The sequence below is a fragment of the Lepisosteus platostomus genome, chromosome 4 (assembly GCF_059453375.1).
Source record: "Lepisosteus platostomus isolate fLepPlt1 chromosome 4, fLepPlt1.hap1, whole genome shotgun sequence".
NCBI classification, from domain to species: domain Eukaryota; kingdom Metazoa; phylum Chordata; class Actinopteri; order Semionotiformes; family Lepisosteidae; genus Lepisosteus; species Lepisosteus platostomus.
Window position 1 is genome coordinate 61,336,029 of NC_142614.1, and position 27,157 is coordinate 61,363,185.

Here is a 27,157-nt window from a genome sequence, read left to right on the forward strand (position 1 = left end):
GGGATGGACTTCTGTTGATTTTTCATGGGCTGAAAGTCTAATTTTCTTTTTAAAGACAAATATTGGACATTGCTAAGGAAAGTCTTTGATGATTCTGGCACATAGGGAACAAACTGCTGTGTTCCAAAAAGATAACAGCGGAGATCAAGAAGACTGATTTGTCAGAAGTTGAACTGCAGATATGGTCCTTGTTGAATAAATCATCAGAGGTGTGTAAAGAAAGACTCATAAGAAGTGAAAAACCTGCTGCCAACTCTAGTTGGACATGGGCAACTGAAATAGGACATTTTATTTCTGGAAGACTATGCTGCTGAAGCTTATTCTTAAATAAGCACAAAAGCATGATATCCGTGGTACATACAGTACTACACTAGACTTTTCACTGAGCAAAGCACACTGCATGATAAAGGGTACAGTGCAAAATCTATTTTTTATTTCTTCTGTCAGATAAAAAAACAAAGATACAGTAAGAATGCTTACTATAACCAAGATGAAGAAGCCATTTTACTCATGATGGTCATTAGGTTGCTAGTTGCTTAGTGATCCAATAATTTCGTTAAGCCATTTAAAAAAAAAATCACTAAGATTCAGATTCAATAGAATTGTTAGCAAGTTGATCCCAGAGTCATGCAATTGTGGAAAGTGTCTTTATTTAACTGTTTTTAATGATTCTATATGTAACCTCTTTTTGCCTTCTTTAGCTTAATACTAAATTATCAGAAAATGTCTGTCCCTGAAAGGTGACAGAATATTTTTCAAGAGATGGCTGGCAATGGAGCAAAGCACACAGATACTGTATACTGTACAGTATCTAAACCTGTTATTTGTGGGTTTTTCTAGGTATTCCAATCCTTTCTGAACCATTTTTTATTCTAGATAAATGAAAAAATCTCTGGAAAGTCTCTGGAAAAGTCTCTGGAAAAATACAGTCTGATGTCTCCTACCTCCTTGAAACATTATCTGAGCTCTAAACTGTGCTGCATTTTCAACAAGTAGCTAAAAGTCAAGCAATTGCTGAGAGATGTTTCGCAACATAGAAACTATGATATTAAATGTGGAGGACCAATGGCCATCTTCAGAATTCTAAATACATACTGTACTTATTTTTTGCTTACCGTGAAATGTATTAATTTTTGTTTTGTTTTATGCTTACCCAATTTGGAACTGACCATTGATTTTAGACTTGGCAATGACTGCCACACATATAGGTATGCTTCTCCAACATGCCCACCTGTAGATTTGTTCATTATTTGTTCACAACACCTTGTAAGACAGTTAGTGCCAGCTGTAAGATTAGTATCTTTGACTTACTTCACTACAAGCTTGCAGGCACCCAGCAAGTCACAAGTTTTTGCTGGCCCACTGAGAGGACCCTTTCAGATTATTCCCAGCTCTTCTCTGCTGACACTTTGCCAATTATATGCCACCACCCGGAGAAACCTTGTTAATTAATCCTAGTTAATTCCATTGAGTTAAAGACCCAATAGCATATACAGTACGTTTGTATGCAGCAAACTTGGTTTACAGAGATAAATATTGTGGATGTCCAGAGGGTATGGGCTTCCAGCAGGCACCAAGATAGACGTATCTCGAGATAGACACACCCAACAATAGCACAATTAAAATGGTGTTTAATAAGCAACAATATACTGTATGAAAATAAAAAAATAAAATACCACCTACCTCACTTTAAGCTTCTAACTCACTGAAGTTTTCTGTCTAAATAGCTACCCCTGATATTATTTGTTCTAAAACAAATGATAAATCCGTTCTTTTGGTTCTTTAACAATCAGAAGTCTGGCTGCTTATGTTATTTTTTCATCATATTGAATTTTCCTCTTTCCTGTAACAATTCAGAATACAAAAAAGGTTTAGCAGCAGTTCATACTCCTGCTGCTAAATCCTGCATGGTCCCGGGATCCATGTTTTTTTCTAAGTATTTGTCAAGTGTGCCGAGAGGGAAAAAGGTAGAGAAAAAGACCCTGTGTGGAGTCAATGAGAGAGAAAAAACAACAGGATCCTAGAGTCAAATGTATTCCAACATTGCGGAGTGGGAGTTTAAATAGACATGGTGAGTGAAGTTAATTAGTGAATGATCGAGAGCTCGTGGGAATGCGATGGTGGCTGCATGCCTGAGCGTGGTTTGTGACAGTATTCTACATTCCTTCCATTATTTCTTCCTATTCTTCCTATTTTTTTTCAAGTCATTACTCAGGTCTGCCTTAGCCAGACGTCAGCATCTATTTAATCTCCCAGCTCATCTGCCATTTGCCTTCTTTTGTCTTATCTTTTACTGAGACTCTCCTTCACTACAACAGCAGCAGGTTAGTGCTCCTGTTTCTGCTCCTGTTTCTGTTATCATTCCTGCTTCCGCTGCTGCTCCTGTACTTGCTCCTAATCACGCTACTGCTCCAGTTCCTGCTCCTGTTCATGCTCCTGCTGCTGTTCCTGCTCCTGTTCCTGGTCCTAATCGTGCCCATGCTCCTGTTCATATTCCTGCTTCTGCTCCTGCTCCTGTTCCTGCTCCTAATCGATCTCCTGTTCCTGTTCATACTCCTGCTGCTGTTCCTACTCCTGTTCCTGCTCCTGCTCCTAATCCTGCTCCTGTTCCTGCTCCTAATCCTGCTCCTGTTCCTGCTCCTAATCCTGCTCCTGTTCCTGTTCATACTCCTTCTTCTCCTCCTGTTCCTTTTCCTGCTCGTGTTCCTGCTCCTGATCTTGTTGGTCTCTTCATTGTAGCTCTTTCTCCCTGGGGTCCCAGCAATTCAACAGTAAGTTTATATTGTCTGGGACAGGGTACACACCGATATCCTGCTCCATTAATGTTGCACCAGCAGCATTGTATGTGCTGCCATTCTATTGCAGCCATTTTACGCAGCAGGAAAGCTACAAAGAATATAGGAGTTTTGGGGAATAATAACACCCTTTGGAAGGATAACCCCATGTGGTATTAAAATATTAAATTGATCATTACTAATTGAATCTACTAGTGTGTTCCAGTAATTGTAAAAACCTAATATTAGTTTCAAGCACAAGGTCTGTGTTTGACTGAATAGTTTACAATGATTATGTGTGATGTAATCTGATTCTACACTTGACCTTACTTTTAATATCTTATTCAGATATGATCTATATTCAACACCCCAGTATACCAAATTAAAAAAAGACTTGGTACAGAAGATTAACCCTGCTCTTACTAGTAGCATTAGTGACACAAATGATAGTGTGAAGAAGTTTAAAGGTACATGACAAAGTCATCTTATATTATGAGCAATTTACATTGTAACAAATGCATTTCATACATGTGTTGGTTTGTAGAGTCTATGACTCAATGGATACAGTAGTGGAGATATGAATTCTCAAGGGAAATTCTTTAACAATCAGAAGCCTGGCTGCTTATGTTATTTTTTCATCATATTGAATTTTTCTCTTTCCTGTAACAATTCAGAATACAAAAAAGGTTACAGAAGGGCTGGTAAATTAATTATATTTCAAGAAAAAGCAACACTATATTTAGAACATTGGATAGTTGACTAGATTTAACAAAAAAAAATTCAGATAAACCCTGTAAATTGAAAATACTTCACATTATATTACAACAACCTTTCTTTGAATGTATTGTAAATCCACAATATTCTCTTGATTTTCTTACACATTGAAAATGCAAGAATGGCACGTGGATTAATGTCTCTATAACGCCATGGTAAAATAGTGAATTTAACATTAAGCCAAAAGTAATTCCCGCATTGAAAAGAAAATAATTACACCTTTATTCTGTATGTACAATCCAAAATTAAGGATACTTTTAAATTTAAGAACTGAAGGAAGTTTACAAATCAGGATATTTGGTCCACCTTGCCTGCTTGGTGTACACGTAGTTGATGTATCTTGCTAGTGGTGTATTGATCCAAGAAACTCATAAGTCTTTTCTTGAAGGATTTAACAGAATCTACTTCAGGTAAACAGTAAGTACTGATTGGCACCTGGTACAAATATTTACCAACCATCCTCAAAATCAAAAGACTAAGTCAGAGATCATATAATCGGTTTGCTGAATTAGTAGGCCACTGTCAGAGCTCTTATTCCCTGCTTTGTTATCCACCTTGTCTTTTCTATTTATATTATTTCTACTTTTTTCTACATTTGTGATTATTTCTAAATGGTGGGGATGTGGGAAAAGGCTGATTGCCCTGTTAGCTCAGTTCAGAACTGGTGGGTCCTACATCAGGACTTGTCCTGGCACAACAGTATTCATACAGTACAGTGGGTTGGCCAGGGGGAAGTGAAAATGATGATACAATCAGACTCTTTAAAATAAAAAAAAATGAAATCCTGTTTCTGTTGGTTTCCAGATTTGACATTGTGGATCAAGGTGTGTGGAGAAGGCACACAGAATATATTGACTTTACTCAAGTGATTATTTTCATACTTCTTTTGCTTAATGATACTCATTTAAAACAAAACAATTTGAAACAGGCAATCTGGTTGTGCTGTATTTTTACATGGTCTATACACATAGTGACTGCTTCACAGAGATGTGTCTTTGTAGAAGTGAGTGAATCACTGAGGGAAGCTGGCATCGAGTCAAGAATATTGGATTCATTACTTAATGCCTTATTAGTTTTTTTTTTGCTGTGATATGTTCGACTATTGTAAGGGGATGGGAATTGGTTTTGACTTTGATGTGCCATAACAGTATAAAAGTCAGGAAGGAGATGTGGCGTGAGGAGCTACATAGTAAGTGCCCCCTCTCTTCCTGGGGAGTTTTTGGGGTTGGGTAGGGCTTCCTGATTTTGTTCCTATTAATTGGAATAGGGGGACGTAGGGATTACCTTCAAGGGATTACCTTGTTTAGGAATGTAATGGGAATTTTAAAGATTTAATTTCTGCTGCTGTAGCTTGTGTTTACTTCTGGCTTGCAGTTGCTGTGTATTTCCTTAACTCCAGACATGTTTGTTTCTCTTTCACACTGGGTTCCTTCTCAGATACTGTAGGTACAGTATGCCTAATGTTTCTGTTTTGTCTGTACAGATTTGGATAATGATATAGAAAATCTTTTGAAGAGATATCTGTATACTGTATTTGCTCATACGATTTACTATGTAACTGTTTCCTTTTCAGCAATAAAGAAAGCAAACAGTGAATTAATTGTATTGTAAAGGATTATCTGAATTTTGGTATTGAGGTCATGATAAGAGCAGAGTCAGGGAGAATGGCCTATGTGAAAACTAATACTTGTTCAAATGTATGCCCCTCTGCAGCATTCTCACCACATTTTTTAAACTTCAAGCCAAAAGCCTCCCTGCTAGACCACCCCACATTTGGTGTTATTCTGAAATATAAATGATCTCACGAATCGTATACTGGGCTGTTCAAGATCAGAGGAGAATAATACCCAATCTCCTGCAATTACACCATTAGAAGTCAAATGTCTGATCTGGAAGTGATGGGTGTATTTAACCTCTCCTTTATTTTTTTTTAACAAGACATAAATCACATTTGACAATTGACCATCGTTTGCCTCGTATTTACTGTATCTTTCATTCATCCTTTTTCTAACTTCTTCTTCCAGTTCAGGTTTAGATCCTGGAGCCAGATCCTGGCTCCAGGATCCAGATCCAAGCCAGATCCAAGGAGCCAGATCCTATCCCAGCAAGCAGTGGGTGGAAGGCAGAGTTCGCTCTGGATGGCACACCAGCCCATTATAGGTCAGACAGGCAAAAGCACTCCCACACAAGGTCAAATTTTCCCAGCTAATCACTGTCACCATTCCACCTCCTCATCTTTATCTTTAAATCTGAAATACAAATTTCAATAGTACACAGTAAAAATGACAGATTTCACTTAATTGTCCCAATACTTATGGTTTTCACTGTATATGGAGTCATCTTACCTTAATAATAATAATTAATAATAATTGCTTACACTTATATAGCGCTTTTCTGGACACTCCACTCAAAGCGCTTTACAGGTAATGGGGACTCCTCCACCACCACCAATGTGCAGCATCCACCTGGATGATGCGACGGCAGCCATAGTGCGCCAGAACACTCACCACACATCAGCTCTCAGTGGGGAGGAGAGCAGAGTAATGTAACCAATTCATAGAGGGGGATTATTAGGAGGCCATGATTGGTAAGGGCCAATTGGAAATTTGCCCAGGACACCAGGGTTACACCCCTACTCTTTTCGAGAAGCGCCCTGGGATTTTTAAGGACCACAGAGAGTCAGGACCTCGGTTTTCCGTCTCATCAGAAGGACGGCGCCTGTTTACAGTACAGTGTCCCCGTCACTATACTGGGGCATTAGGACCCACATGGACCGCAGGGTGAGCGCCCCCTGCTGGCCCCACTAACACCACTTCCAGCAGCAGCCTTAGTTTTTCCTAGGAGGTCTCTCATCCAGGTACTGACCAGGCTCACAACTGCTTAGCTTCAGTGGGTTGCCAGTTGTGAGTTTCAGGGGGATATGGCTGCTGGTTACTTGGTACCCTTGGTACCAGGGCTGGGACGGTAGTGGATTAGAGAGAGCTGCTGCTGATGTGGTTAAATCCTAATTGTACCATACGTTTTTTGTAGCTACAGGTGATGCTCTATTACAGTTATGTTGCATTTACAAAATTATTAGGTTGTTTGGACAAATTCTAATAATGACTAAACAAGCTGACAAACACCATAAATCTCATAACTGAGTTGTGGTAGGCATTCCTACATATTCCCAAGAAAGTGGCAGCACCGTCAGCATGCCCAGAGATTCATAATGACAGATTGTATAATACTACAAAATATAATGAATCACGAATCTAAACACATTAAAACAAGCATTATGTTTAATTGTGTAATGAAGGCCTATAATTGTTCACCAATGACAAATCAGTACTATTGCTCATTTTAGCTAATTTATTTTAATGATGTACGGTACTGGTCGAATGGATGAAGGAGGTGTTGATATATATTTGTATATTGTTGGGAAGGATGACAAATTAGAAGCTGTCTTTCCATCTATCTTTCCTAAACAGAATAATTATTTGAATACAGCTAGAGATGCTGAATTTTTTCTGAATAATTTTCCTGCGGATTTATCATCCATCCACCATTCAATGTATCGATTATTTATTTACATTAATGAAGCTAACCGGTTTGTATTTGGAAAGGGGGAGGAAAATGGAGCACTTAAAGAAAACACATTGTGGACATTGGGAGAAACTATTTTTCAGCGGTTAGAATATTTCAATATTGCTGGGTTGTATGAAGATGACTGACATGGCACAGGGTTGCTTTTTAACTAAAACAATTCTTTATTTTTTTCTGTCAAAGATTCTTGTTTGTTGTAGTTTAGCATGTTTACAATGAATGAGCAACCTAATTATGCACATTTTAATGACGCATATAAAGTCATAAAGACGTTTTTTTTTTTTTTACAATACAGTGTCACAGAGATGACAGGTCCTGCCATGCTCTAAACATATTCACAAATATTATCTTCTAGGTAATGAAATGCCATTCATTTCATTTTAAGCTAAATGTGTGAGACATATGGAGGAAGGCTTCGCTGACACAGCAGCAAGTTGAAATTGAAAAATCAGAAATTATATATATGATTGGACACAGCTTTAAAGTAATTTATTGGAAATAACCACAAATATGCTGGGCTTGCATCTTGTGCTGAACTCATTTTGTACAATCAGATAGGAACACACCACCATTCCTAATGTAAAGTTAAATGGCCAAATGCTAGAGCAATGAAATAATCAGAATCCAACTTTCTGTTAAAAAAGCAAAAAAAAAAAAGCAGCCCCCTGAGTTTTGGATTCAATTATCCTTACATGATTTACTATAAAAAAAATAAATATTTTGCTTGTACTATGTCAGCTAATCCAAATAAATAAAACATAGATCTGGTATATCATGGCTTTTTTTCATTTGATAGTACAGGTTTCAAGAAGGCCTATGCTAGGAAAACAACTTTAAATCCAGTGCAGTTAAATAAAATGGGATCAATGTTCCAATTGTCAGAGTATCTTTAATCAAAAAAAGAATTGTATATACTGTGCAGTACCTATACTGTATACAGTTCACTTTAGGGAGTTTCTGAATGACTTTTTTCCTTTAAATGTTACCAGTTTTATCATTTAAAAGACAAGATTAAACTATGCACTATGATAGTTTCAGTGTGTCCTGACCTTGCCAGTATATTTTCTAGGTACTTAAAAATATTTAACTTGCATAAAACACATCAGAACTGAATAAACTGTATTATTTTGGATAACTGGAAGACTTGCAACTCGGTAAAAAAAAAAGAAAGCATTTCTGGTCCATTCGTAATGAAAGAAAATCAAAGTATGCATGTATTGTAGATTAAAATACTACTGGGTGACCTTTTTTATGATCTGTAAAATGTTTCTGCAGTATCCAAATACTAATTTTGTCAATGGTGAACTTCAGAGTTTTGCAGTGCTTGGGAGCTCTTTTCCATTCAGGGCCTGGGGTGCTCTCTGCATGGAGTTTAATTGGCTTCTGAGAAAATTTGCCCTAGTGTGAATGTGTACCTGTTTGCGTCTATGTGATGGACTGACTCCCATCCAGGGTGTCCTGCGTTTAGCTCCTTGCTTGCCAGGATAGGCTGTGCCTCCCCTATAACCCTGAATTGAATGTGGTGGTGAGAAAATGGATGGATGAATTTTATTATATGCAGTAATACATCCATATCATGACTGCACACTCTTATCCCCCTTTCACTATTATGGAGTATATTATTTCCTATAAAGTAGTACTTATAAAGTAGACCATTAGAACATGTTTAATCTGAGAACAGCCTGACAGAAAATTACTTTATACTGATGCTTTGAAATGGTAGAGGTACCTGTACATGCTTTTGAGAGTGGAAGAACTTTTCTGCCTTTAATGTCTGATTGTCTATAGATGAAATTTAATAGAACATCATAACATGCAAAACAAAAAATATGGAAACATCATCATTAAGCGATCCTAACAAGATTTTATATGTAACCTTCTCCAAAAATTCAGAAGGTAAATCAGTGAGTGAACATCATCCTTTACCTGAAAATCTTTACCACACTACGCCCCCTGGTGGCATTAGGCCCCATTCCTAATCTTCAAACCCACTATATACTGTACCTCATTTGAACAAAGAAAAAGGGAAATGGAATGAAAAAGTTCTCCATGCAAATCCAGGATTAGCATTTGCAGCTCAGAAAATCAAATGTAACACAGGTTACACATAGATCCAGACTAAGTGCATCAGCAGTTCAGTCGAAGTGATCCCTTTCTTAACTGTGGAGAGTGTCATGGAGCTGCTCCCTAGGCGCAGGGGAGACTGGTGATTTGTGAAGACTCCAACACCAGGACCAGCACCTGTCCTGAATGTTAAACTATGACGAAGACATTAAATCTTTATCAATTCAAAAACACAGAGAACAACCTGAACTGACAACTCGGACACCAAGAAAACCTCAATACTACAAAAAAAAAACATAGGGACAAATAAATAACCATTTGAAGGAAATTGAACTATCAAACTAACTATCAAAATAATATAAAACCTAGAGCAATTAAAACACAATGCAAACTGAAGACGTGTGGCATGATGGGGCAGTGGTAAGCATTGCTGCCTCACAGTACTGGGGCCTTGGGCCCAAGTCCTGGGGTGCTATCGGTGTGGAGCTTGTATGTTCTCCACATGCTCATGTACGTTTCCTCCCACAGTCCAAAGCCATTTGAAAGTTAATGCTTATTTGTCTTTTTGATTTTAAGGAAATTTGCATTATTAGATAACTTTTATTACTAGGTTTTCTAAGCAGCTTTTAAAGTTCTATAAGTATGAAAGGACTGAAAGTCAAAGTATTATAAGGTGACGATTCAGAGCTTGGAGGTCAGTGGTATGGTAATATACCTAACATGCATTCATAACACAAAGAACTTCTATTCAGACTATGACAGATCAATCCATGAGTAAGCTAGGTCCCATGCTGTGCTCAAAACAGGAATTTGATTATAACTCATGCTTCTGAATTGACAATTGAAGCAAAAACCCTATTTTGATGTACTAACGTGATTATACCACTTGTTTTCTGCGATCACAAAATGAAAGGATATCAAAATATGAAGTGGAGCTTTTCACTCTCAGGAATTTGCAGTACAGCAGCTTTTTATTTGATCTACAATAAGTGTGAGAAATGAGTTTTTATTTAGCAATATTAAAGAAATGCTTTTCACGAATTAAAAACTCAGTCAGTTGTGGACTAACATGATTTCTCTGTTTAAAGTCAATTAGTAGAATAGTTGATCAGTTTATGATATCTACATCATATTTTTAAATGAGCTTTCCCATTGGCTGTTTAAGCAATCTAAGATGCACTACTGTACATATCATGTCACAAAGATGTTTATATCTTCATGCCACTGCATGAGCACAAACTGTTTTTTTACTGAAGAACATGCTAAATTGATTGCAATCTTTCATTGAGTTTGAATGAATGCATTAGAATAAAACATTAAGTGTTAGAATTAGGCTTATGCTTGTTGGGGTTATTAGGGGTTCATATTAAGAGTGTTTGAAGGGTTATATTCAGGATTATAGTTAGGGATCATAGTCTAGTCAAACATCCAGATGTTACAGATTCCCTAGAAAAGACTTCTTTTATGTTAGTACTAGTACTGAAATCACATCAGTCATAGCTGGGAACTGGAACATAATGGACTGAACATTCTTCAGAACTGGTTTCAGGTTTCTAGACATTTCCCTGCATGAGAGGCTTATGTAAAAGCACAAATGTTATATAAAGCTTTTGTTGTTGGGATTTATTCATAAATATGAAGTTATAATCATGAGCTCACATGCAGTTTCTCATCTGTCATCATATGCCCATTGCAGTAAAAAAGAAATAGAAAACATGAACAAGGAGGACAATGATAGTGATTCTCAAAGGACAACATTGGCACAATGAAACATTTGTCAGTGGCAGCTCCCACAATATAGAAATGAAAAATGTCAATTACAATGTTTCAAAAAGAGCAAATATTTAGAACCATGGGGATTCATATCTGACACCTCCACTGCTGACAGCACAATTAAGATCTATTTTGTGTATAGTATTACCTTATACCTGCTGCTATTTTTAAAACTCAACTAACAAGATTATTTTCAGGATACAGTTTGTTTTTGCAGTGTAATCTTTGCTCCTCCATTTTGTGAAATACTGTAAATTTTAAATTTTAAGTGCAAATATAATGAGACACACTAGAGGAATGGAAAAGACAACTAATTTTTCTTTAAACAAAAAAGCAATTGGGGAATATGGTCTGTATTTTGTTTGTCAATTAAAAAAATTGAGCCAATTGCTCTTGTGCACCTCTGAAAATGAAAATCCGCACTACATATTGAATTTTCACATGGAAGGAGACCAAAGCTTTTGGCATAATGGAGTCCTCCTCTGTCTGATGAACAGTGCTTTCTGGCTGTAAAGCCAATAGACCACATGGTTAAATCCAAGCAGTTGAGAAGAGAGAGAAAAGAAATGGCTTCTTTACACAAGCCTGTAAACGGACATTTCTGTTGAACTTGTGGTGAAGCATCTAGGTTGTATACAACAGAGGAGATTGTCCAACAGCACTAAATATTATTTACTTTTTGGAATAAGCTGCAATCAAGTGCCTCCTCAAAATGAATATGACTGACTGCACAAAATCACAGACTTTATGGCTGGTCTGTTCACTCACTTCAAACAATGAACATTTGAATTTGAAAGAGGAGTTTGGATTGTGAAGAAATTTCAATGTTTGCAATGTGGGCCTTGAGGATACAGTTATTCTCTGGAGATGTCTATTTTCCAGGTGCTGGATAATTTAGCCTGGATATTTTTCTTCTGGTGCTAATAATTTGGGAGTAAATGTACAATATTTAGGAAAACACTGTATTGTATGAATACTTCATAGCAATAAATATATATAACTTTACAGTTCTAAAACAATGGCCACTGACCATTATGCTGTAGATTACAAAGCTGACAGGAAACAACACAATAAATGTGCATACTGTACTATGGACTATCAGTACAATAGCTTCAGGATTTTTTAAATTTCTAATATAGAGATATTTAATGTCACATTGGCATTTTGAAAATGTATCGTTAATTATTTTTTAAATGAATTTTAATTTCAGTGGTTTATGTCTAATGCCCTATGCCCTGAATCTATACATTTATTTTCAAAAACATTCTTTCTAAATGCATTATCTTGATATGGGTCCATTTTGTAAAGAAATCTTGTGAAAGAGTTAGAGACACATCAAAATGCCTTCTAACTGTAGCAAGAGTAATCTGCCACCCTTGTGACCACTACATCTAACTTCTCCTGCTAAAGATGGGTAATAACCACTCTGCAGGGCCATTACTCCTTCTGAAGACTGTTATCAAAACAGCCATTACACATAATAAGAGATTATTACATACAGTTTGAGAGATATTTAGATACATCTCAGTGACAGGTGGCCGGCTTTCTGTCCATACATAGCAGCAAGGAAAAAATTAGAGTTGTGGAGCCTGACAGGTGTTGTTAATTAACAAATGTAACGTCTAAGATTTCTTAGCTTATCATCATCAGCCTATGACTGATGATCTCATTTATGTGGGCTTTAATATTTATTTACTTCTTTTTGAAGCCTAAGAATATCAGAGAGAGAGTAATAGGTTCATTAAATGTGGAAAAATGAGAAACATCATGTAAACTGCTTCACTGTGTTTTAACCTTGGAAATGCTGCTTGTAAGTATAGTCTACTTACAATTTTGCTCTTAGAGCAGCCTTCAAGTGTGCTTGTCTCTATTGTTCTTTTATTTCCCCTCACGTTTTGATGGCACTACACAGAATTTGATGGAAATTAGCTAATAGGTACCTTACCAGGTGATTTAAATCTTAAAAGGGCCTGATTACAATGATTTCATAATGTCCCAGTTGCAGCCTTTTATAAATGTCAAGTAACTTGACGTTTGGAAGCAATTGTAAAAATGAAAGAATGTCTGTGAATAACTTACTTTTGCTCGAGTTGCAATACCACTGTTTGGAAGAAAAAAATTAAAAGCAAATGTTTAAAAATGTGAAGGTTAAATGGAAACATACTGTATTGAGGTACAGTATTTTAAGCATATGCCTCTGAAATGCATGATTTGTCTTAAATTTGTTTCCTGGGCAGTAATAATATGGTCTGAGGGTAAAGGAAACCTACCTTAAGGGGAAAATATAGATTGTATGTGTTTCCTCATTTTTATCATACAACACAGCTCATATCTCAGTTATATTACAGTGATATCAGAAAATGTACTGAAATGTAGCATATACTGTTGTGTTTTGAAAGCACATAATCACGACATACTGTACATTCTCTGACTGAAATACTGCAGAATTCAATATGTTGTCAATTAGATCACCTATTGTCTGAATGACAGGAGTGTGGCTGTTCTGGTCTACTTTAGTGATGAGCTTCTCCTTGATGAAAATGACTGGTGATTACCAGGGATGTCCCACAATATACAGTACTTGAAGCCTTCAGTTCCTACATTTCCATTACTGATTGATACTCTCTTCTGAATCTTCATTCCTGGCACAACAAACCAGAAACATTAAAATGGTCTTTTTAAATGCAGTCATAAGGTAAAAGATCATTTGACTGAAACCAAATATCAGCATTATCCCAGATTGTTTTTATTTCTGATTAAAATAGTCATGTGTTATTTTTCTGTTTTTTTCTTTTCCTGTTTATTGTAATATCTTCAAAGTAATTTCAGAAAATGTATTTGTAAATAATGCAGTGACAGCCATATTTCAGGGTAATGAACATGGTATTCGATTAAAGAACAGTGCTGTCCCCTTACCATATATCTGATGTATTATTTGTTCTCAGGTTATACTGAGGCTTATTTTACTGCTTCTCCATGGCAAATAGCGTGGTGCATCTAAATGTGTATTATTGTTGCGTGGTTAAGTAGGCTTTTAAATTTCATTGGAAGAAAAATAAATTCTTTCAAATCTCCTTATTGCTGACCATGTTGGTGGGGAATGGCAATAATGTACAAGAGGCTACATGCAAGAGTGTACAATGTGTGATCCTTAAAATTTATTTAAGGATCCCCTTTCTGGGGAGAGAAAATACATAACTTTGTCTCTTCTCTTCCTTGTTCTTATTTAACCTATTTTATAACCTTAATAAGTAGTATAACCAGTTGTACCCTTAAACCTACCCGGATAATCTTGTTTGGCCAGGAAAGCTTCACAATACCCCATATACAGTTTGTACTGTACGTACTCCTGACCCAGCAGCAGCAGTCAGGTTTGCTACTACATTCCTGGCATCCTTGGTCTCTATTTTATCTAAAATATTATAGGATTAATATTGCCCACCCTGGCTGCCACTAACCAAGAGCTCCTCCTCCTTTTTAAGGGATTTGGGAAAGGCCATAACTCCTAACCCTGGATTAAACCCGATGTGCTCCTTCCCTCACCCAGATTTCTCTTCTATCTGTCAGGACTATAGTCCCTCCCCCTTAAGGGCGCTCCGGCCCTTTCACTTCGGACTTGATTCTGTGCACCTGTCCCCTGTTCCCAGTCCACCTTAAAAGCCAGGCGTTGACGTTAATCTGGGCTCTGCATCTGATCTCCATATCGTGTGAGTCCGGGACCTGGAAGCACCTGGTCCCGTTAAGGTTTTATTCTCTGTTCCCATTCCCCTTCCGCCGGTTCCGACCTGGTTCCAGTTTTAATCTTGTCTGTTCTTGGATGGACCCCTCGGCTTTGGACTTTGCTAGTGTTTGGATTCCCCTTTTGGATTTCTACTGGATTGTTTGCCCCGGACTCACCCCCTGGACACCTGCACACTTTGGACACGCCCCCCTGTTTTCATTCCCGTATTCCTGCATGACTTTTTCCTAGTGTTTCTTCACTCCATCCCGGATTGTGTCGTCCGCATAGGGTCTGGAAAGAACTGTTCCGTTACACTATCGTCATGGAGTGGGCCAGTCGGATTTGTCTAAAATCACCATCTGGTCTTATCTCTGTGAACACAGAGTAATAGGAGTTACTGTATTCATTGGGCGCTTTCCTTTCTGGCTTCCCTTCAGTGACAAACCCCGCCGAGAGACTGATTGTAACCTGCTAAGTCAACAGCACCTACTGTAGTCTTCAATACTCCCTTCAGCTGACTCTCACTAGCCCAAACCACTTAACTTAACCAGGATGTCTAACCTTGGATGGTGCTTTCTAGGTGGTCTCTAGACATAACCACAGAGAGAGGAAACTGTCCTACCCACACAGTCTATTGGCTAACCAACTGTATCTAATAGAGTGTTTTTCAACCTATTCCATCCCCCATGACAGTTACGGGGGTAACTGTCCTTATGCATTGCATATAAATGATTTTAAATATGTGGGATGACAAAACAAATGTGTCCCCGAGCTTGTAAGTGGAAAGATTTTAACTGCACATGTGCATGTTGGAAAGGGGATACAGTTTCCATGGGATACTGAATTTGACATGACTCCTGGAACACTAACCAAAAGACTGATTATTCTCCACCAGATGATACCATTCAGAACTAAGAGTTTGATCTACTTAAAGAGAAACAAGAGAAGTAACAGGAGCAGATTCCTCTGTTGCATCACTTACAACTGCATGCATACAACCAGCATGGAAAATGTCTGATTTCTTTAAATCTCTTGCAGATTCAAAATTTAGCACTGCCCTCCCTATGCATAACACTCTCTGACTCAGAGCGATGGCTGTACCATTACAGAGGCTTTATTTTTCACTAAATTGTGTGATCTTCCTTAAATTAACTTTTTAAAAATCAAGGAAATGTGGTCATCAGGGTGCTCCTTACAAATGTACACCTCTGTATGCAAAGATATATACATCACTCCATCACTGACAAAAGGTATTTGTGGATAATTCAATAATGGAAACACTAAAATAGCTTGGTCTCCCATAAATGAAAGTGTGCTTTTTTCGATTACATTAAAAGACCTACAAACCGGAAACCATTTTGTTGTTAACACTGTACTTTATTTGTTCTCACTAGAATTGGAGCCTCAAATGAAAAGGTTCTTGCTACAGTAGTAACTCTTCGTGTATTTCCCCCCTAATATTTCCAGCAAGCCTGCTGAATTATTCATCAGCAGTGTGTTAATGGCAGGTGATGAGATCTTTTCACGCTACATCCCACTCAGTAGGTGTTTATTACCCTGTTCGACAGCAGCCTGCTATTACTGCAGGCCAAAAGAACTCTCTGCACACTCGCTTGACAGGTAATCAGAGAATGGGCTCTGCTCACTTACCATCACAAGTGCAGATGGTGGAACTTTTAATGTTAGAGGTGCAAATAGGATGGTCACTTTAGAAGTGAACAGCTTAATCCTACCAATCCGTGGAAATCGTATCAATTCTTTTTAACTTTGTCAATTTCTCCTACTTACATGGGTAAAATATCTTTCTGACAAATGACACATTTGCCAATTTCTCCAGTTTATGTACAGGTGGATAAAATATTTTCTTGATAGATGTGACACATGCTGTTCTGTAAGTTTAGCTCGAATAACACGTTTTTTGTTTTGTAAAGTGCTTTGAGATGAGTGCTATCAAATTAAAGTTTATTATTTGACTCAGAAAAGGCAGCCTTCTCTTGAACAGATCTGTTCACTTTAAACTCACTAAGAGGACACTGTATTCTTTCTGTAGTGCATATTGATGCAGATGGTGGCTATTTATATACTGTAGAATGGTGTTACTCAAAAATATTTAGTAAAATAACATGCAATCTACTATACTCATAGTAGTTTTAATATTATAATGAACTTGTTCTTACTGGGGCCTGTAATTTTGTTTTTCAGTTCAATTCAATTTTAGCTTTGTCTTCTTCTGTAAAAGGTTTTTACCTTTGAAAAAAATCAGCTTGTAAAGATAAGTTACCTTCTTGTTGAAGCTGATACACTGGCTTCTTTGATGAAATGGCTGAATGAGATCCTCAGATCATTTAGTTACCAGCTAACACACAAACTAAATGGGCTGAATGGCCTTTTTATTATTTGTAATCTTTCTTATATTCTTGTGAGAAAGACTGTATTAATAGTTTGGTGAGAAATCCTACTTAGGAGGAATTGTAACATCCATGTAGTCTTTAAAAAAAAAGTATTTAAAGAATCCTGTCAGGAACTTTGTTAAGCCTAGTTTCTTAAACTTTGATTCTTTTAAAGTAAAGTAATTTGAAATAGAACACAGTCCACATTTAACTTAATATGTGTTGCTCTTTTTTTCCATAGTGAAAAGCTTTGTAATATTAATTATACTGTGCAATTAATCTCTTTTTTCATTTTTTATGCACGTTCCATTTTTACTGTTCTTTTGCTGTGGTCCTGGAAATAGATCATTGTATCGGTAACCTCTTTTCAATATTCTCAATTTATTAGCTTTCTCATAAATTCAGCCTAACAAGGATTATATCAACCACAGCATTAGTGAAGAAATAACAGTTTCTAGACAAGAAAAAAAACATTAATTATGATAATGATATACTTTGCCAGGACATAAAATAAAGAATCTGATTGAGTCAAAGAATAGATGGCAAAATATATCAAATCAGTCTTAGCATTTGTCATTTTTCAAAAATGTTTGTAATGGTTTGTATTTTTTAAGCCTTAAGGTATATTTAAGGCATAACTTTAGCAGGGCACAACATTGGGACACAAGAAGAGGAAATTTTCCCTTTGCCATCCCCATACAGTATATATATACTGATGGAAAAGAGAAGTGCAACATTTTCTGGAATGAGAATACTATAATTATAGTTTATGTACTTCATGAAAAAGTTGTCAATTTGTTTTAAGCCCTCTGACCAGCAATACAGTTTGTGCAGTGAGGCATTGCAACTTGGCACTTTTACCCAACGAGGTCCAGGTGGATCAATGCCTGATCAGGTCACCTTTAAAAAGTCTTTAATTCAAAGCTTGGGACACTGCAAGAAAAAGGCCACACTTAGTTTTCTGTGCATTCCATAATGCCTTGAATGTCACCAGAAGCAAAGGAGAGGGCCATTGGCATGCTGCAGGCAGACATGTCATGTGCCAGCATTGCCAGACACTATGGAGTAAGCCACTCCACTGTGTCCCGACTGCAAAGAAGGTTTCAGCAGACCGGCAGGACAGATGACCATCCAAGATTCAGTTGCCCTCGAGTGACCACACCAGAGCAGGACTGACACATGAGACTGGTCCATCTGAGAGATCTGAGAAATCGTTTCAGATCTGCCACCTGTACAGCTGCTGAAACTGCCGGCAGACACAATGCCCGCATTAGTGACAGGGCACTGAAGCTCCATGCTGCTGGTCTTAGAGCAAGGTGACCTGTCGGAGGCCCTCTGCTCACACCTCCTAGACGTCACACCCGACTGGCTTGGGCCAGACAGAGGCTGCGATGGACTGGTCAGCAGTGGCATCAGGTCCTCTTCGCAGATGAGTCACAGTTCAGCCTGTTCCACGCAGACAGGAGGGCCATAGTGTGGAGGAGGAGGTGTTGCGTTTCTTTTTTCCATCAGTATAGTTACATATTAAACTAAATTAAATTAAAATTTAATAAATGTACTTTTTACCATTAAGCTGAAGCATAATGCCACGTGTTTAAAAGAGATAATAAAAAGGCTGTCTCATACTGACAGTAACAGTAGCTAGCAGCTAGGTTCTGATCCACAATCTTTCATGTAAGACCAAGAGGAAGTACAATTATATGTGTACAGGGCTCACTGTTTAAGAAAAGGAAAGGTGAAGGCAAGTACTCTGAATAATATAGTTAAATATATTGTTACTTTAGTTTATGTTCCTGGTATCCCACAAAAAAATAATTCAGACACAATCTGGATTACATATTCAAGCTTCTGTATTTTGTTAATAGGGAATGTACTTGAACAATAAATGTTTCAAGAATGTCCTGAGTCGAAGAATTATTAGAGGACTATGGTTAAAGAAAATAGGAGGATTTGAATAAAAATAAGCCAGATTCCTTTTTCAAAAGCAAAACAATATTTTTTCTGTGGTGTCTCCAATTCTTTTTGTTAGAGTTAAGTAACATTGAGTGACACCCATTGTTCTCTAGAAGAGACATCTAGTTTTATGACACACAAAGATGGGAACTAATTCTTCTAGTTATAAGAACAAATGCATGTGAGTAAATCAGAACTCTGACGTCCCTAATATTAAAAAAATTCCAAAGATATCAGCAGTGCTTTCATTTTTGCCAGATGTTACTGTTTTTTCCCTTAAAATTTCTATATCCGAAGAAATTCTGACTTTTATAGTACCAAACACTCGGCAAATAATATGATTAATCTACTTTTGAAATGTTACAGTACACTAAGGCTCACTAAGGCATTAAATCCACTTTAAAATGCTTCACTAATAACAACATAGCTGGAAAGTCATAATATAAGCTATTGAAAGTCTAATACATGATATCAGTCCGTGACTGCCTTTTAAATCAAATAGTTTAACAGGGATTGACTCAAAATCCTTAAAGCAATTAAAATAATTCTTGATATTTATAAATATTTATATTTGTGTTTTAAGATACAAGCCATGAATATTTAGTGAATATTCACAGTTTTAGACGTGTGTGAAATATGCTTCTATTATAAGTATTGTATATACTTGCTTGATAGCAATTATGTCTCTTGTCCTCATAATAATTAAGTGCGGGTGTACTTATTTTAAGTCAATGTACATATTCATTTGAATAATAAGCTTTTGATTTTGATAAAAAAGGAACATGCAAACATTATTGGCTGTAGACCAAGGGCCATATTTAACAATGGATTTAGGTGCACCAAAGATTCTGAAAGGAATAATTTAATTGAAATGATGTATGCCATTATTTTACGTCCACAGTCAGATCCTCTTGTGCAGTTTGAAAATCATACTAATATAATGGTTTCAAATGCTGAAAAAAAAATCACAGTTTATTGTAGAGCCCGAAATGCTAAACCTGCAGAATGGAATTGGCTCTCATTAGTAGAACAAATGATATTTGAGGACCAAACCAGCATGTAGGCTAAGGGCATCACACTCACATCTCGCAGAGCCACAGGGTCTGCTGACCTTCTCTCCATGAAGCCCACCTGCCTGGTTGCTTTTGAAATTTGGAATCACCAATTTTTTATATTATTATGACACAGCTGCCCAGTTTGGAATCACCAATTCCAAACACCAATCATCAGCAGCAGCTCAGTTACTCCTGTGTCCGTGTGATGTCACTGCAAACCTCAAAGCACCTAGAAAGTTGCAGGAATGGTTTCTGGCCAGAAAGCCAAGAGACTTGGCCAGCTAACTCCACTACTGCGCTACCTGGTGCTCTGCCAGTTGTTCACTGCTGTTTGGGGAATTCTGGTCACGGTCAGTTAGTGACACTACCCAGACATGCCGGGAGGCTAAGAACTCCTCTTCCCAATTTATCACTTTGCCATTTTCCCCCCTAGAGTTCTAAATATGCTTTGCTGCATGGAGGCTGGTGGAGATTTTCTGGAAAGGTGCAGAGTTCATTATAGCCAGTAACCAGTAACAAACTAATGAATATTTAAAGACACCTCTTTTTTATTGGTGTGTAGATTTGTGTGATTTAGAAACTATACTCCTCAGTAGCGTCAGAAAGTTTTCTGACAAAGCCATAATTCATTGTACTTACAGTGCAACAAGAACGGGTTAGCTACTGTACATGTTCTAACATGTGACTACTGAAATCCTGGCTCCAGAGTACAAGTTCTAGTGTTCCAGCTCTTGAATACCAGTTTCGGTGTCTTATTAATGTTTCAACTCTAGAGTACAACCTTCTGCGTCTCAGGTCCAGCTTAGTAGTCTGCATGATATAATGAGAAGCTACGCATGCAGTACCCCATAATACAATAATACAACCAGAATACTGTAGCTTATTGGAGTTTTCTGAAAAAATCTAAAATTGCAGTATTTAAAATATTTAATTGTGATATTTCCTTGTAAGCCGTCCCATCCCTCCCGAAACAATCCAACAAGAAAACTAGGTACCTCTCTTATTGTGTTGAGGCTCTTATTGCTGAATGGCTAATAGATATAAATTCAGAAGGTCTTGACTAGTGAGTTCTTAATAAAAAGTTAATATTTAATAATAATTCCTTACACGTATATAGTGCTTTTCTGGACACTCCACTCAAAGCTCTTTATAGGTAATAGGGACTCCCCACCACCACCACCAATATGCAGCCCCACCTGGATGATGTGACCATAGTGCGCCATAGTGCGCAAGAATGCTCACCACACATCAGCTGTCAGTGGGGAGAAAAACACAAAATTAAGCCAATTCATGGATGGGGATTATTAGGAGGCCATGATTGGTAAAGGCCAATGGGAAATTTGGCCAGGATACTGGGGCAACATCCCTACTCTTTTCGAGAAAGATCCTGGGATTTTTAATGACCAGAAAGAGTCAGGAGCTCAGTTTTACATCTCATATGAAGGACAACTCCTTTTTACAGTATAGTGTTCCTGTCACTATACTGGGGCATTAGGATCCACAAAGACCACAGGGTGAGCGACCGCTTCTGGCCCATCTAATACATCTTCCAGTAGCAACCTTAGTTTTTCCCAGGAGGTCTCCCATCCAGGTACTGATGAGGCTCACCCCTGCTGAGCTTCAGTGGGTTGCCAGTTATGAGGTGGAGGATGATATAGCTGCTGGTGTATTTAATTTAGTCAGAGGACAAGAAACAAGTTTTTTCACACAATCAAGAAAGAATAGTGTTGCCTATACTTGTATTTGTGCTCCAGTATTGATAGACAGAAGCACTTTCCGATATTATGATGGGATGTAAATTTGAGCCCACTATTTTAATGTACTGTAAGAACATAAGACAGGTCACAAACGAGAGGAGGCCATTCAGCACATTTAGTTTGCTACTGTAGGTTGTTAGAAATTAACAAATCCAATTATCTCATCCAGCCATGACTTGAAAGAAGACAGAGTATAACATGGCTTTGACAACATGGCTAGGTGGCTTATTCCAGATTCCTTCCAAGCGTTAAAAAGTACCTCCAGTCCTCAATTTACTGTAAGTGCACGTCTCCGTAGTTTTCACTTGTGTGCTCACTGACGATTCTGAAAAAGTCAATTTGGTAGACTTTGTCAATCTTTTATGAGGATTTTGAACATTTGAATCAGGTCCTCTTCTGTGTCTTCTGTGTTCAGCACTAAAAAGGTTGACTTTACAGGCTAAAAACTTTTCATTCCCTGGAGTCCAAGAATGAATCTGGTCGTTCTTCTCTGGGCTGATTTCAGAGCAGCAATGTTTTTTGTAATGTGGTCACCAAAACTATACATATGTAATATACTGTAATATTTTAACAGAGGTTTTACTAGTACACAGTAAAACTATAAAACTATATAATACACCATGATTTTAGTTCTATACTTTTAACCGTACAGTATATCCTGTACATTTCATTCTATTTGACATTTTAGTTTCTGCCCCATATTTATGAAAAAGGGGCAAAATAAATATTGAAAAATTAGTATTTTTCAAACTAACTTTTTCACGCTCAGTTTTCCTCATATGTTATATAAGATTATATAGACTGTATCTTACATACAGTATATTGTAGTGGATATGATGACCCCTGCAATGCAGAAACACTGTAGATGCACTTACAGTAGGTGATACATAGACATGAAAGCCCAGATATCCCAATTTCCTCATCTAAAAAAAAACATCTTAAAAATCCTGTCATCAAAAAAGAATATGTGATTGCAACAGAACACACGATCTCTGGCTTCCTTAGGATTTCAACAGAACAATCTTTTTTTTCTCCTATACTGTCAGTGAGTCACATAAAATGGTACACATAATTCATACAGAAAAGGTCGTAACAAAAGGCCTTGTCTTGAATTATCTTCTCATAAAAAGTCACATGGTACCTTTAGGGCGATGAATTTGAAAAAAATCAAATGTTTAATCAAAATGGTGTAGTGTCCTTCCGAATTACTAGAACAGTTATAAGAAGCTGTTCTGAAATATATGTTTTATAAAGAATTGATTAAACTCCCTATCTCAGAAATAGTTATCGTACAGTGATGCAGTGCTTAAATAGTGTTGAATTAGCATTGACAAGTGAGGGGAATGCTCATTTTATTGGCCTGTAAGGATGAAAATGTGACCACAGTTATCATTTTACTCACTATAAATAACCTATTTGTAAGAGAATTCAGAACAGTTTTCTTGGGATGACATTAAGAATTAATTTTACCCAGGGCATGATTTAAAATTATGTGGTGGAACTGTGAACTTTGACCTATGGAACTAGGGTAAAGGTTTACTGTTCATACAGTATATTCTGTTCACATTCTAAACTGAATGTGATATGTTTGTGGTTTCAGTGAAAACACAACATTAAGAAACAAAACATCTTACAATTCGAAATGTTTTGCATTTTATTAATATACATCATTTTTCATACACAAATAAGAATTGTTCAGATAGTCTACTATAACTTTGCAAACACTGTTTCATATACTGTACATATTACTACTGTAACATTAAATATAATGAAATATAATATAACAAAATCCTTCTTTTTCAATGCTGTTGCACAAGATTAGGAATTGTTATGCCCCAGTGTTACAGTTGTGCTCTTACCACAATACACCATGTCACTGATCTAACCTCTAGATCAAGGTTTGATCACTAACCTTAAATACATGAATAGTATGTGGAAAAAAATGTACCCTGACACGGAGAATAACTTTGTTGGTTTTGAAGAGACCACAATTCGAAAGGAGGTGGTGACACTACTTCTATTTATTGTTTTTATGGGTAAAATGTACCCATAGTTGTTGGGATGGTATCTCAAGCTAATTACAGTATTTCTTATGGGTATTAATTCCCATAGTCATTTTGCTACTGTATGTTGCATTATTTAGGAATGAAAATGGGACCCTCTGTGCTACATTTGTTTAGCTACAAGTGAATGGGACCCTCTGTATTATATTTGGTTAGCTACAAGTGAAAAACACTCTCTCCGGTAACTTATGGACCCTAACCTGACCCTATACTATTAATTCTTATGGCAAAGGCCCGCTGCTTTAACTAGTTGCATGGGCAAAGTTTACATTCTTACAGTCCTAAACCCTCCGTATTTACACTGTTTGTAAGGGCCCAAATTCCCCTATATAAGTCCTTTTGCTATAGGTAAAAACTTTCTGGTCCCTAACCCTTACATATTTTGGGGACTGACTGTGTTTTTCAAAGCCAGGTTTTTCAAGCTCAGTTTTCCTCATGTGTTGTACAGTCTTATCTTTTTACTCACTCATCTTTAGTTGCTGTGTGCTACCTAGAAAAACTTGCCAATCCAAAGATATCGTTCTTTCAGCATCCACAAAATTGGTAACAGTATCATTTATCTTTTCATGTTAAGATGGGAAATAACATCCATCTTCATTTCAAAATTAATCCGGACATATTCTACCTCTGATTTTTTGCATATTGTTTGTATTGTATTGAAATATGCTGTCAGTTTTTTCAGCAACTTTAATGAAGGCTTAAATACAACTTGTTTATTGTGCTGTCTGTGCTGTGCACATACTGTGCAGGATTTGGTCTGAATTTATTAAATAATCAGTTTTAATGTATGATTTGTGGATTCTTACTTTATAACTTTCAAATCACGGTATTGAATCAACCAGACTCTTTCCGTGCATCAAACAATCAGAGAGAGATGAGTTTGTAAACCTTGTACATCCTTTAGTGACTTTTTTAAGTCCTTTAAAAATCAACTAAGATTTTTTAAGGACCATAGATTTTAAAGAACATTGAAGAAACACAATTAAACAGAATAAGGTGTACTCTACTCATAGCTACCCACTGATCCCATCATGACAACATGCTGGTAAACGTGGTATCTTAAACTACAGTAAAGATTTGTGGAAATGGGCCAAAAAGCAAAATCAAAAAACAGCAAAATCACAGTATTTTAAACATATATTTATAAATTACAATATACTTAGCAAAATTATGAACTGGGTTAAACAGAGAAGTTCACAGGTCATGTCCACAGAATAAAATTGGTGTTGAAAGCTTTTTTTGTGAGAGTATTGCTTTGACATAAATTAGACTAAATTGCTCCTTGGCTTACTGTGTGCATTGGAAAATTTTAATTGGCTCTGAAAAGAAAATAATCGCCTGTTCTACTGGAATTCTGGTTGGGCTGTAAGTGACGTACAGTATACCTGAGGTCCAATTCAAATAAACTCTTTCTGAAGGTTCAACAACAGCTGGCCACTAGGCTCTGCGTGAGAGATGAGATAAAGCATGCGCTCTGAAAGAACTAGATGCTTAAAAGAATGTTCTTTGTGAATTGTCCATTACCTCCTTATACAGTGTACTCATTAAATGAGTTTGTATAAAAAATCAATTGCTCTTGACAACAAAAAGTCTGACTAAACCTGAACCAGTTTCTGCTGGCCGTCATCACTAATTATATGCTTAAATGTCACAGCAAAACACCACATATTAACTGTTCTAAAGGATTAAGGAGTACCAAGCTGGGGTTTTCTCTTTTCATTTTTTGTCAGGGCAGGGGGCATATTTAACATTTTTCCATGTAATGACCTTGGACAGTTTCAATTTTTGAGTTGCTGCTCAAATACTCTTCACAGAAGAGCCTTTAGATCATATCACTTTCCCTTCCTTGTGTGTTATACCAGCCCATATATGATTTCTAGTTCATTATATTATTTTTTTCCTCTTTTATCCTTGAAGAAAGATTGTTCGTGAGGATTGCCTCCTTTAGTGTCCAGAAATATCAGCTATGATTAATGCCCTGCCTTCTGCAATACATCACATTTTCCTCTGGGGCTCCAGGTTCTCTGTCCTTTGACGTACCTTCCTGTCATGACAAACAGGCTCACCTATATTGTGTTTACAAAAGGACAATTTTTTTATTATTTCTTATCCCCGTCCATCTTTTGTCCGCACATATTATCAGATTGAACAGAGTTTTGAGCCCCAGATAAATCCTCTTCAAGCAAGACAGGGTCATGTGATTCAAAGCTAGCTTGTTTACACAAGGTTTGGGGGTGTCTTTCTCCATCCTAGAGAAGGAAAGAAAGTGGAATCCAACTCATTTGCTGGACAACACAGTATGAAAATTAATATAGGGCAATATAAAAAGTATCTTCTGATGTTTTGGTAGCAATTGTGGCTCTCCACAGACCGCCTGAAAAAAATTGCTGTTCATCTTGGGTTTTGCTTCAGTAATTCTCACAAACAATAAAAAATTAACATGTAAAATCGCACACCATTCACTTACCTGTTTCAATAAAAAATGTTTTTTACATAGAATAAAGACACACAGTTCAATCTAGCACAATATCTTTTACACATAAAATACTGAAGAAGATGTTAAAACTCAAGATTTCATTGCTATTTCTCTCATGTCCTTTAAGTCTGCTTGTTTCTCAGGCACCAAGATTTAAAAGTTTGCATCCAGCTTGAAAAGAATGCAGGAAAAGAGCCATAATCATAAACCCTATATTATGAGCATTCGAAATTCAATCACAAATTGCAAGGCAAAAGAGAGTAACTGTCACAGGTATCGATCACAGACTATTGATAAATGAGTGTACTGTAAGATGATTGATTATCACGTAGTAACTACAAAAAGCATACCATCACTCAACTTTCCACCCCAAAGACATTTGAGATACAATCTTAACATTCTGCATCAAAGCAGTTTGGTCCAGAAATGGGAAAGTAGTATCTTCCTACTAGTGTCTTTAAAGATTAATCCCTTATTGAACAGGAAACTGGATCTGTCATCCATTGCCTTCAGTGAAACACATGACACAGCAGAGGTGACAGGCTCCTAACAATATGATAGGGAGGGGATACAGAAATCTGTTAGGGAAACAAGTCTTTTAATATGGGTTTGTGTACAGTCATTTTCTTATAAAACACTAACGTCAATAATTGTGGATACATACTGTATATAGTATGCTGTATACTCTCCTTCTCAAATAGTTAATGTAATCACCTAGGTCTCAATTAACTTTGACTTTCCTGCACTTTTTAGAAGATGGCTGGTGTTTCAT